The sequence below is a fragment of the Capsicum annuum genome, chromosome 8, assembly GCF_002878395.1.
Source record: "Capsicum annuum cultivar UCD-10X-F1 chromosome 8, UCD10Xv1.1, whole genome shotgun sequence".
In the NCBI taxonomy this organism is placed as follows: domain Eukaryota; kingdom Viridiplantae; phylum Streptophyta; class Magnoliopsida; order Solanales; family Solanaceae; genus Capsicum; species Capsicum annuum.
In genome coordinates this window covers 96,999,742-97,012,898 of record NC_061118.1, presented here as the reverse complement: position 1 = coordinate 97,012,898, position 13,157 = coordinate 96,999,742, and the positions used below count along the sequence as shown (strand labels likewise).

At 37.4% G+C, this 13,157-nt stretch overlaps 1 non-coding gene across 1 annotated transcript; it reads right to left on the bottom strand.

Annotated features, from left to right (window-relative positions):
* Window positions 1-8,962: 8,962 nt before the first annotated feature.
* Window positions 8,963-9,069, bottom strand: LOC124886942. The gene has a single exon (XR_007044338.1). It is a non-coding gene; the product is annotated as a small nucleolar RNA R71 (small nucleolar RNA).
* Window positions 9,070-13,157: the final 4,088 nt, after the last annotated feature.

Sequence of the window (13,157 nt, the reverse complement as noted above, 5' to 3'; positions counted from 1 at the left end):
CCATGATTACACAAATAGAATCTAACTGGCCACGAGCCCGCGGAAGGTCGGTAACAAAATCCATATAAAATATTTCTCACTTCCACACGAATAACACAATCTCTTGCGAGAAACTACCTAGCCTCCAGTGCTCAACCTTTACTTGTTGACACACCATAAACTTGGCCATAAAATTATCCATATCCCTCGTCATGTTATTCCACCAATCTATATCCTTCAAGTCGTGATACATCTTTGTAGAACAAAAATGAACAATATACCTTGACTTGTGAGCATTATCCAATATCCTCTCTCGCAACCCATCAATATCGAGAACATATAACTTACCTTGGTACCTAAAAATACCATCCCACCAATCTAGAAAAATATCACTTTCTGGTGACCCACATCATCTTTGATCTGCATCAAAATAGCATCCAAAATATGATTCTCCTTCACCTCAGCACCTAGAGATGACTTGGCCACTTTTTTGAACAATCATACCGCCATCTTTGGAGTCCAAGAGACGAACCCCAAGATTAGCGAAATGGTGAATATATTTTTCCAATTCTTGCTTCTCCCCATCAATATGAGACAAGTTTTCCATGGACAACCTGCTAAGAGCTCCAGCAACTACGTTAGCTTTACCTGGATGATAATGGAGACTCATGTCGTAATCCTGGAGCAACACAAACCTTCTCTTTTGCTTGAGATTCAATTATTTCTAGGTAACCACATATTGTAAACTCTTATAGTCTGAGAAAATATCAACATAAACCCTATACTAGTAATGGAGCCCAATCTTTAGGGAAAAAACCAAAGCCAACAGCTCAAAATCATACATTGGATAGTTCTTCTCATAAACTTTCAAATGTCAAGAAGTATATGCAACAACCTTGACATGTTGCATTAATACAAAACCTAATCCTACACGGGATGCATCACAATAAACCACAAACCATTCGTTCCCTCGGGAAGGGTCAAAATCGGAGCCGAAGTTAACTTATCCTTCAACTTATCGAAACTACCCTCACAAGCCCCCGACTACAAGAATTTAGCCTTTTTTTGAGTCAACTTAGTCAATAGGGTAACAATAGAAGAGAATCTCTCCACAAACCTTCTATAATAACTGTCTAAACCCAAGAAGCTCTGAATATTGATTGGAGTCGTGGGTCTAGGCCACTTCTTAACAACCAAAAATTTTTGTGGTTCCACTGTGATCCCTTCGCTAGAAACAACATGACCAATATAAGTCACAATATTTTACTAGAACTCACACTTAGAGAATTTAGCATACAATTGTTGATCCTTAAGGGTTTGGAACACGAACTAGAGGAGATTGGCATGATCTGTATTGCTCTTCAAATATACCAAAATATCAATAATGAACACAATGACAACTAACTCCAAGAAATGATAATAAACCCAGTTCATAAGATTTATAAATATTGTCGGGGTATTAAGTACCTCACAAAAAAACTCAAAATGACCATACATGGTTCAAAAAGCAGCCTTAGGGATATCCACCTCTCTAATCTTCAACTAATGATAACCCAACCAAAGGTCGATCTTAGAAAATAACTTAGCACCCTAAAGCTGATCAAAGATATCATCGATCCTAGAAAGCGGATACTTATTCTTCATAGTAACCTTATTCAATTGGTGGTAATCTTTATGCATCCGAAAGGACCTATCCTTCTTATGCATGAATAGAACCAGAGCTCACCAAGAAGAAACCCTAGGGCGGATAAAAACCCTTATCCAGAAAATTTTTCTACTGCTCCTTGAGTTCTTTCAACTCAGAAAGAGTCATTCTATAAGGAGATATAGAGATAGGATGAGTGTCTGGAAAAAAATAAACCCAAAATCAATTTCCCTATCGGGAGGAACACCAAAAAGATCATCAAGAAGCACCTCGGGGAACTCACAAACCACAGGGATAGATTGAAATGAAGGACCTTCAGATCTAGAATCCTTAACATGCACTAAATGGTAGATACACCTCTTGGAAATCAATTTTTAGTCTCTAAGATAAGATATAAACCTTCTCTTGGGCACTAGGAAACTACCATCCCTTTAATACCGACTTATTCAAGAAATGGAAACTGACCCTTCAGGTGCGGCAATCAAGGGAAGCATACCAGGAGTGCAACCAATCAATCCCCAAAATAACATCGAAGTCAAGCATGTCCAACTCTATCAAATCTACTAATGTCTCCCTACCACAAATATATATCACACAACCCCTATAGACTTACTAGGCCATAATAGAGTCACCAACCAGGGTGTATACAAAAAGAGATTCAAAATACACTCATGACCAATACCAAAATGAATATCCACGTAAGGGGTTACATAAGAAAGAGTAGACCCATGATCAAGAAGACAATACACATTACGAGAGAAAAGATTTAGCATACCATTACAACATCTGGAGATGCCTTAGAATCCTAATGGGTATCAAGAGTGTACAGACGGTTCCAACCAATACCGAAGCTAGAAATACCACCCTTTGGTGCGACAGCAGAAAAAGTAGCAATCGGGACATTATTTGCCCCCGTAGCAACATTTCCTAAAGGACAGTTCCTCTGAAAGTGGCCAGGGTGGACAGACTTAAGACACTTATTTCTCTCCTCATCACAAAAACCACAGTACAATTGTCCATAAAATCTATAAAAAAAAATGAGATGGAGCTGACTGGGCCTCACTATCCTGAGATTAGGCACCTTGTGCCTTGGTACCAATACCATTTTGAAGACGATGATCACCCGATGACTTCTAATATAGGGTACTAGCATAGAGTAGGAACCAAAATTTCCTCACTTATTCTTAGACCATTTTCCACCATCCCTACCACTCTGTTGCTGACCTCCACCCAGATACGAATATCAAAATTTCTTATTCTACCTTTCACTTATGTCAACCTACTTCTTCTTTTCTCCCTCTACCTGTTGCAATACATTACCAACTTGGAGATGTCTATGTCGTTGTTTAATAGAGAAGATTTGCATTCCAATACCAAATCATGGGACAATCTTGAAACAAATTTTCTAATCTGAGCTCTCATAGAGGATAAAAACTATGGATCATAATGAGACAACAAGTGAAATTTTAAGTCATACTCCTCCATTGCCATCCTACCTTACCTCGGGTCCATGTTTACATTTGGAAGCCCGTAGATGTCATTGATTTGCTCCACCCTAAATTCCACCTCCTTTCCTTGATCCTGATAATCCTAATAGACGAGTTTAAGAAAGATAATACATTAAGGTTAGCGTAAAATTCTTGGACTCATTCCTGGTTTGCCTTGTAAGGATTCGGGGCTAAGCACCACCACCTATTTTCCATGAGTCTATCATGAAATGATGAAAGATTTTTTGGTACTTTATCTAAGAATATTCCTCTCTCTAGGAGCAGCTTTATTCTCGGAAGATCACCATAGTAGAGATTGTGGCACTTGGGGGCCAAGAAGCAAAATTGGTCGTATTCTTCCATGGGGAAATATCAAAAAACATAAAGACAACACAACAACATTATCATCAACATTTTCATGCACCAACTAAGCTATGTTGTCCGCTAAAGCTCATGGGATATTTACTCGGTGGTGTTTGGATAAAAAATTAAAGTGCAGTATTTTTGGCCTAGGTCGACACTCAACCTCAGATATATCAATCGCAAGCCATAGAGCCACAATCGTGGTCTCAACGACCGCAATTGCAGTATCTAGACTGATTTTAATCCAAAATTTTCAATGTCCAAAAATCCAAATTCTAAGCCGAAACATATTCTACAACAAGAATTAATAATAAAATCATTGAACAAGATTACTAGGTACTCGATGATGCCCTTATAATGTGAAAGAAGGTAGCTAAGACCCGTTTGGGCATTTGATCCAGTACTTGGTGTGAACCCTTTATTTTACTCAACCACATGCACAATTTGGGTACTCAAGACTTCCCTACGCATATCCACACCATATTCTAGCAGTTAACCACCATATAAGTTCATTTCAACACAGATTTAACAATGAAAATTATAGATTTAGGCCTTCCTTATAACATGCATTCTATCGCCTATTTTCAACAATTAAAGCATAAATTCAAGACACTTACTGGAGGGAATGATGTAAGAGGGATGGTCTAATGCTTTTGAATACCTAAAATATGTCCAAGAATGGGTGCAATTTGAGAGAGAATTTGAGAAAGGAGTGTGAGGGGAATGGGAGTCCGATGGTCATTTAAAATTGTTCTGACTGTGACCGCGGTCCAAATTCTACAATCGCGGTGATACGGGTGACTGCGATTAATGTTTGATGTCCGCAATCGCGATAACAAAGAGCATTTCTACACCTCTATTTTACCTTGTTCATTCCAATATGTGCAATTCATACTTTTCTCTGCACAAACTCACTCAAAACAATCCATAGTGTCACAGATGCATGTATTAATCAATTACAAAATTTTAAAATCTACTCTACACAATTGAAAAAGAAAGAATACGAGCTACTTTCATGGAATTTGTGGGTTGCCTCCCACATAGCACCTTAGTTATCATTGTATGCACTTCATCATCTTCAACATATATAACGGACGCTACTTGAAGCTCCATGGGTTATTTCTTCGTGTTGCATACCCGAAAGGATACTTCACCATCATGAATCTAAGCCTCATTTCCCCAATCTACAAATTGATAATGGCTCCATAGGTAGCAAGAAAGATCGATCAAGGATAATTGGTACCTCTTGGTCCATCTCATAATATAACACCATAAAATTCATTGGAAGAATGAATTTATCCACTTTCACCAGCATGTCGAACAAAATACCAACTGATTTCTTAATAGACCGGTACGCCATCAAAATCTTCATAAACGTTGGTATAGGGGTACTCAAGACAAGTTTCCTATGTATTACAAATAGCATGAGGTTTACACTCGCACCAAGATCATATAAAGCTTTTTAAAATTTATGTGTCCCGATTGTGCATGGAATGGTGAAGACCTCAGGGTCTTCCTTCTTTTACGCTATTGTGCTACTCATGATAGTGCTAAAACCATGAGTGACTTCAATAGTGTCACCTTCAACAAGTTTCTTCTTTGACATCAATTTATTCATAAGCTTAGCATAACCTTTAATCTTGGATAGCCTTGAGTAACGTGATATTGATATATAGGTTGCTAAGCTTAGCCATAAATTTCTTGAGCTTATCGTTCCCTTCTTTTCTGTTAAGCCTCTGGGGAAATGGAAGAGGGATTTTAATGGTGGGAAATACATCACCTTGCGGCTTATCATTCTCAACCACCTCTTCATCAATTTCCATTGATTTTTTCTTCTCCTTCTTTATGAGATTTTAAGATCCTTCTTTTAACTCAACTGCTAGCTTTGTCTTCATATTTATTACCTCAACCTTGGGCTCTTTATCACCTATATTTTCTCCCTCTATTTCCTTCAAATGACCGCCAAGGGTCTTACCACTCCTAGTGACTATTGCCAACACTTGATCTTTATTTTTTTGATTCATAATAGTGCCACTAGGAAAACCCCCCATTTGTCTAGCATTCAATTGAGTAGAGATTTGCCCGATTTGCATTTATAATTGTTTGATAGAAGTGGAATGGGATACAACCGCTTAGTTGAGTTGCAAAAAATCTCCTTTCAATTCATTGACCATTTTGTCCGTCCCCTTCACTTTTATCAAAATTCTTGCCAAGACATCTTTGATTTTGTATTTGTTGGGGTCGATGGGGCTACCTTCTTTATTATTTGCCCAGTCTTAAGAAGGCACATAACTATCATAATCATGGTGTCTATCCCTCCATTCACGGTCACGATCACGATTTGTCTAACCTTGATTCCTACCTAGCCGTTGATAGGCGGGGCGGGAACCCACCGAATAATTTGTCAAATACCGAATCTCCTTATCAAGCTTCTTGGCCTTTTCATTATAATAGGCCTTGAATTCCATGACATTCACTGATTTTGTAGGTACACCCATCACATATTTCGTTAAAAGCTCCAATTAAGTCATTATTTTTGTGATATTCTCCTATCTCTCCTCATCTTTCTTCCTTTGTTCCTTATCAACAACGAAGGTAGTAGGATATCATTTTGGTACCTCAATATTTCAGGTATGCCACCCTTGATTTTTATCAAAAACTTTCTCCAGAAAAATTTTAGCCACATGATAAGTCAATATCACAAGAGAACCCTCGTTGCATTGTCTAGCATGGTTTTGTTGAGCGAATTAAGGGCTCGATAGAAGATTTGGAGAAGCAACTTCTCCGGGACCTTATGGTTAGGACATTGCATGACTTTTCCATTAAATTTATCCCATACCTTGTACAAGGGTTCACTATTCAATTATCTAAAGTTAATGATCTCATCCCACAATTAGATCATTTTAGAAGGTGGGAAATACCAGTCAAGGAAGGCCATGGTGAGTTCATCCCATGAATAAATTGAACCGACCGAAAGAGAATGAAGTTATAGTACCACCTCACTCGTTAGAGAGAATGGGAAGAGGCGTAGACGGATGGACTCTTGGGTTATGTGTTCAATATCAAATGGTAAACACATCTCTATAAAATTCTTCAAATGTAAGTTGGGGTCTTCATAAGCTTGCCCCTCAAAAAGTCCCTTCATTTGGAGCATATGCAACATTACGTTTGTGATATAAAAAACACCGTTCCTATGAGTAGGTGGGATACAAATGACACTTGAACGTCCAACGTCATTGAGTTACTCCTCATCATCAAGAGGTCTATCAAAGGACAAGGCGTGACTTGCATTATTGATCTTGGGCGTATATATATGTCTAAATACCACTATTCACCCATATTTGGAATTGTTTTGAGAATACAAATTGTGTTAATTATATTGAATTATGAGCTAAATTGTATTTCATGGCTAACCCATGTGATTAGAGATATAGGATAAATTTCCCATGGATTTAGAAGAAAATTGGATAAATATCATAAAGTTGTGAAAGACCATATTGATCAAAGTCAAAAACATATGTAGATGCATGAGAGCAAGGATAAAAGAAAGGAGTTGAGGATTTATGAGAAGAAAGGGAAGAAATAGAATAAAATTCTAGTGCCGCAACGCTAACTCGATGCATTGCGTCGACTGGTTAAAGGTGTTCCTTAGACAAAAATTTAATGAGCAACATCCGGTACATCGATGCTAAGTCAATGCATCACACCGATTCATAAGTTTTGAGACTTAGTCAAATTTGAGATGATAATTCCAGTGACACGACGTGATGTCGACGCATCACGTCATGTGTTGAAGAACTTGACTTAGTCAGATTTTTAAAGACAAATTCCAGTGCATCAATGCGATGTTGATGTGATGTGTTGGATGGATCGATGCGATTAGCGACGAGTTTCATCAAGGCTTTAGATATGGTGAAATTTTTCTAAAGTATAAAAGGAACACGTGAGCACAATTTTAAACACTTTTTGGCAAGCATAGCAGCAGCGGAAAAGCATAGAATTTTTTCTTTTAGGGTTTTTATTATTTCTTTCAAACTTCTTTACCTCAAGATTAATTTTAGGTATGACTAATTACTTATTTTTGATGTTTAACTCAAACATGAGTGGCTAAACACCCTTGTTCTGGGGTTGAGGCCAAGAACATGATTACTCTTTGATATTCTTTATAGTAGTTTCTTTTTGGATTATCATCTAGGTTGTTCTTAATTTCTTGAGCTTACTATTTTGATGAGTGGCCACCATTAGAATAAATTTTTATTTCTACGTGAATCCAGGAGAAGAATCATGGGATAGAACGAAGAAATTAAGAAGCAAGGTTCTTACCCTTTTATAAAATAAAGGGTTTGAATTAGCATGTAGGATAGGTATATACCTAGAAGCCTTGTTTGGTTCAGTTACAAGAAGATTACTATATGAATCTAGAAGAATTGTTGTATCTACAATATTCAATAGATAGAATATTTGAGGTTGGGAGACCAAAAATTATAGCCTCAACCTTGCGAACCAACAATCTGATAACCAATGAGACTGTTATAAGAATAGAGATTTGTATGATTGTTCGAAAGCCTCAACCGTGGAATACTTAACATTACTGTTTACAACCGTTGCTTGCTTTGCACTAGTCATTAACTTTTATCTCTTAGTTAATAATTTACATTTTTATTCTTAATTTCAAAACCATCTTGATACTCTACAACACTTCCTACTCATTGTCTAAAACTAAAAGTTGGTTAAAATTCTAGTTGATTAGTCCTCGTGGAAACGATATCTGATTGTCTAAATCACTATATTACTTGTACGATCACGTGCACTTGCGTGTGCTTCTGAGTAGAAACAAGTGTTTGGCGTCGTTGCCGGGGACTAATCTAATTAGTAAATTGCTAAATTTTTGGTTTTTGATATTAAGTTTAACTGTTAACAACTTGATCTTAGCGGCTGAATTTTTGTAGGTTTAGCGTAATAAAGGACTGGCGAGAGATAAAGAATTGGTAGAGCCTTTTGCAGAAATAGAATAGATCTTTCAACAAAATCAAAGAATGGTTAAACAAAGAAATGAGTCAATCGATCCAAATGCTGAAAATGTATCACCTCCGGTTATTCCAGTTGTTCCTACTCAACCAGCTGCTAAACCTGTTCATGAAGTAGCAATCCCACTCATGAATTATCTGAAGAACAATATTCGCAAGCCCAAACCAGTGTACAATTTGAATTAAAGAAGAATATGGTGCAATTGTTGAATTCAGCGGGGCAATTCCATGGCCTTTAACATAAAGATCTACAGCAGTACATACAGACCTTCCTGGAAATAAATGATACTTACATTCGTGAAGGGGTGAGTTCAGATTGTGTCAGATTGAAACTCTTACCTTTCTCTCTAATAGGGGAAGCAAAAATGTGGTTACATGCTGAACCACCACTCTGTATTACTTCATGGAAAGATCTAGCTCAGAAGTTTCTTATTCGACTCTATCCATCCGGGAAGACTGCATACTTGAGAAGTGAGATCTTGAGTTTCAGACAGAAAAAAAGAGAGAATCTCTACCAAGCTTAGGAGAGATTTAAGGGTATACTCAGAAATTTCCCTCAACATCATCAGTACAATGATGTTCTTGTTCATACTTTCATTGAGGGACTGGAGCCACACACGAAGATTCTCTTAGATTCAGCAGTAGGTGGACAGGCTCTTGAGAAGACGTATGAAGAAATGTACACATTGCAAAATTAGATTTCACAAGGGAGTCCTGACTGGCATGCTGATTCAAGGAGTACCCCTAGGAAGGTTGTAGGGGTATTAGAGGTAGACCAGTTCACAGCATTATAAGCACAGATTGCAGCCATGCAAAATCATATGATTACTCAGCTTAATAACATAATGTTGGGAGTTACACAAATAGCAGCCACAACTAATGCAGTTCAAACAGCGAATTCTTAGTGTGAGGTTTGTGGAAGTGGTAAGCATATAACAGACGCTTGTATGGATAATCCAAATTCTGTCAACTACGTCAGAAATGTAAATCATCTAGGGCAGCAGAATTTTCATAACACGTATAATCCCAATTAAAAAAACCATCCTAATTTCTTATGGGGTGGAAATCAGGCGTAAAATATAAACCAGTTCAAGGGACCAGTGCAACCAAATCAATAGCCAACTCAAAATAATTAGGTAACTGCTCAATCTAACAATATGAAGGAGTTAATGAAGCAGTTTATGGCTCAACAAGCACTGTTTGCAGTAGAAATAAAGACTCAACGGGTACAATTTACAGCGGAGTTGAAGAGTCAAAAATTTCTTAGTAGAAATCTAGAGTTGTAACTAGGTCAAATTGTAGGAGAACAGAATACAAGACCTCAAGGAGCATTACCTAGCGATACAGAGACAAATTCTAAGCAGGTGAATGCAGTTTCAACAAGGAGTGGGTTGAAAACCAAGAAGACAGTTCAGGAGCAGGTTAGTCCAACAGTCACTGATGACAGTTCTAAAGACAATGTAGGGAAAAAAGTTAGGGAAACAATGGCAAGTAGTGAAATTCATCTGGAGAAGAAGACTCCCCCCTTACCCTTTCTTTAAAGGGCAAGGAAGCATCAAGAGGGGGCGAGTTACAAGAAGTTCTTAGATCTTCTAAAGAAGGTTCAAGTAAATCTTTCTCTTGTTGACATTCTGTAGAGTGTGTCAAAATATGCAAAATACTTGAAGGATATAGTTGAAAATAAGAACCAGTTGATCGAGTATGCTACAGTTGCACTTACTAAGGAGTGAACCTCTAAGATTTAAAATAAATTGCCCACGAAGCTAAAGGATCCAGGTATTTTCACTTTATATATTACCATTGGACAGACCATTAGTGCTTGTGGATTGTGTGATTTAGAGGCTAGCATTAATCTTATGCCCACATCGTGGTACCGGAAGATGAATCTTAGGAGTCCCAAATCCACTACTATTGTTTTGTAGTTGGCAGATAGGTCCCTTGCTAGGCCTGATGGTATTATCAAAGATGTTTTGGTGCAAGTGGGATCCTTAATCTTTCTGGTGGATTTTGTAATTCTTGACTTCGAAGCTGATCTTGTTGTTCCATTTATTTTGGGATGACCTTTCTTAGCAACATGACAATCATTAATTAATGTAGCAGCAGGAAAAATTAAAATGAGAGTGCAATTTAAAGTGGAGGTTTTTGATATGTATAGAGAACTAAAATTGCCATTTATATATGAGGAGTTGTCAATTATATTTATTATTGGTCTCAAGTCTGATTAGAGGCTGCTATTGTCAACTGATCCTTTAGAGTAAGCTTTGGTAGGTCGTGATCTGTATAGAGATATGGAAGCATTGGCGTTAGTCCAAGTCATGAATTTGGCGCTCATTAAAACAATAAAATATCCTTTTGAGCCATTGAATAGACCAATTGGTCCATCCCCCCATGCGTCATTTGATAAAGCTCAAAATTAGAGCTTAAGGTCCTTCCTCCTTAATTGAAATATGTTTACCTTAGTGATAATGATACCTTGCCTTTTATTTTATCTATAGGATTATCTGATATATACGTACATCAAGAAATAACAGTGTTAAAAAAGAGGAAGAAGGAGATCGGGTGGCAAATGTCTAACATTACAGGAATAAATCTAACTTTTTGCATGCACAAAATACATATGGAGGAAGGTTTTAAGCCAAGAGTGCAGCAACAATGCAGGTTAAATCCAGCGATGAAAGACGTGGTGTGGAAAGAGGTCATTAAATGGCTCAATAATGGGATTATTTATCCAATTTAAGACAGCAAGTGGGTGAGCCCAATACATTGTGTCCCAAAGAAAGGTAGGATAATCGTGGTTACTAATGAAGAAAATAAGCTAATTCCCACTTGTATGGTGAATGGATGTAGAATTTGTATCGATTACCAGATGCTAAATGAAGCTACAAGGAAGGATAACTATCCTATTCCTTTCATTGATCAGATGTTAGATAGGTTGGCAGGGTAGAAGTATTACTGTTTTCTTGTTGGTTACTCAGGCTATAATCAAATCACCATTGCTCTCGAGGATCAAGAAAAGGCAACTTTTACTTGCCCATAAGGTACCTATTTCTTCAGACGTATGCCCTTCGGCCTCTGTAATGCGCCTACAACGTTTCAGTGATGTATGATGGCAATCTTCTACGACATGGTGGAAGAATTTTTTGAGGTATTCATGGATGATTTCTCTGTGTACGATGATTTTTTTGATAAATACTTACAAAATTTAGATCGAGTCCTAGCTCGATGTGAAGAGACAAATTTGGTACTGAACTAGGAGAAGTACCACTTTTTGGTAAAGGAAGGAATTTTCCTTGGCCACAAAGTGCCATGTAAAGGACTTGAGGTAGATTGTGCAAAAATTGAAGTGATTGAAAAGTTGCTACTCTCAGTTATAGTGAAAGGAGTACAAAGATTCTTGGGGCATGCAGGTTTCTACAGGCGTTTTATTTAGGATTTCTCAAAGATTGCAAGCCCGATGTGCAAACTTTTAGAAAAAATGCCAAGTTTAATTTTGGGGTAGATTGTCAAGAAGCATTTGAGAATTTAAAAAAGAAGCTGATTGAAGCTCCTATTCTGATCTCTCCAGATTGGGAGTTACCATTTGAATTGATGTGAGATTCTAGTGACGTGGTTGGAGCTGTTTTGGGGAAAAGTAAATATAAGGTATTTTGCTCTATTTACTATACTAGTAAAGTCTTGAACGATGCCTAAAATAACTATACAGTCACTAAAAAGGAGATGTTGGCGGTGGTGTATGCATTTGATAAATTTATAATGTATTTGGTGGGCACAAAGGTTATTGTTCACACTGACCATGAGGCCATCAAATATCTCTTCAATAAAAAGGATGCAAAGCCTAGATTGATACGGTGGATTTTGCAATTGCAAGAGTTTGACTTAGAGGTTTGTGATCGTAAAGGAGAAGAAAATCAGGTTGCAGACCATTGGTCAAGGTTAGAAACTCATGACTATGTTGTTGATGACTCTCTCTACATTTGGGAAGAGTTTTCAGATGAAAAATTATTGTCTATAAAGGAGTGTTAAGTTCTTTGGTATGCGGACATTGTAAATTTGTTGGCGAGTAGCTTTTATCTTCCTGAAAGTACAATTCAACAGAAGAAAAAACTGTTTTATGATTCTCGTGCTTTTATTTGAGATGTACCTTATCTTTTCAAGTAGGGTCCAGATGGTATTATACGAAGATGTGTTCCAGAAGCTAAATTTGCACAAGTACTACAAAAGTGTCATTCAGCCCCTTATGGTGGCCATCATGGGGTGGAAGTACTGTAATCTGATTTTTTTTGGCCTACGTTCTTCAGGGATGCAATTGCTTTCGTGAAAAATTATGATCAATTTCAAAGGTTGGGTACCATATCGAAACGTCATGAGATGCCCCTCAATAATATTCTAGAAGTCGAAGTACTTGATGTTTGGGGGATTTATTTCATGGAACTATTCCCACCTTTCAATGGAAATTTATACATCCTTGTGGCGGTTGATTATGTCTCCAAATGGGTGGAAGCTGCAGCATGTCCTACTAATGATACAAGAGTAGTGTTGAAGTTCGTGAAGAAGTACATATTTTCCAGATTTGGCACTCCAAGAGCTATAATCAGTGATAGAGGTATGCACTTTATTAACACTTGGTTAAAGAATTTTTTAGCTAAATATAGTGTT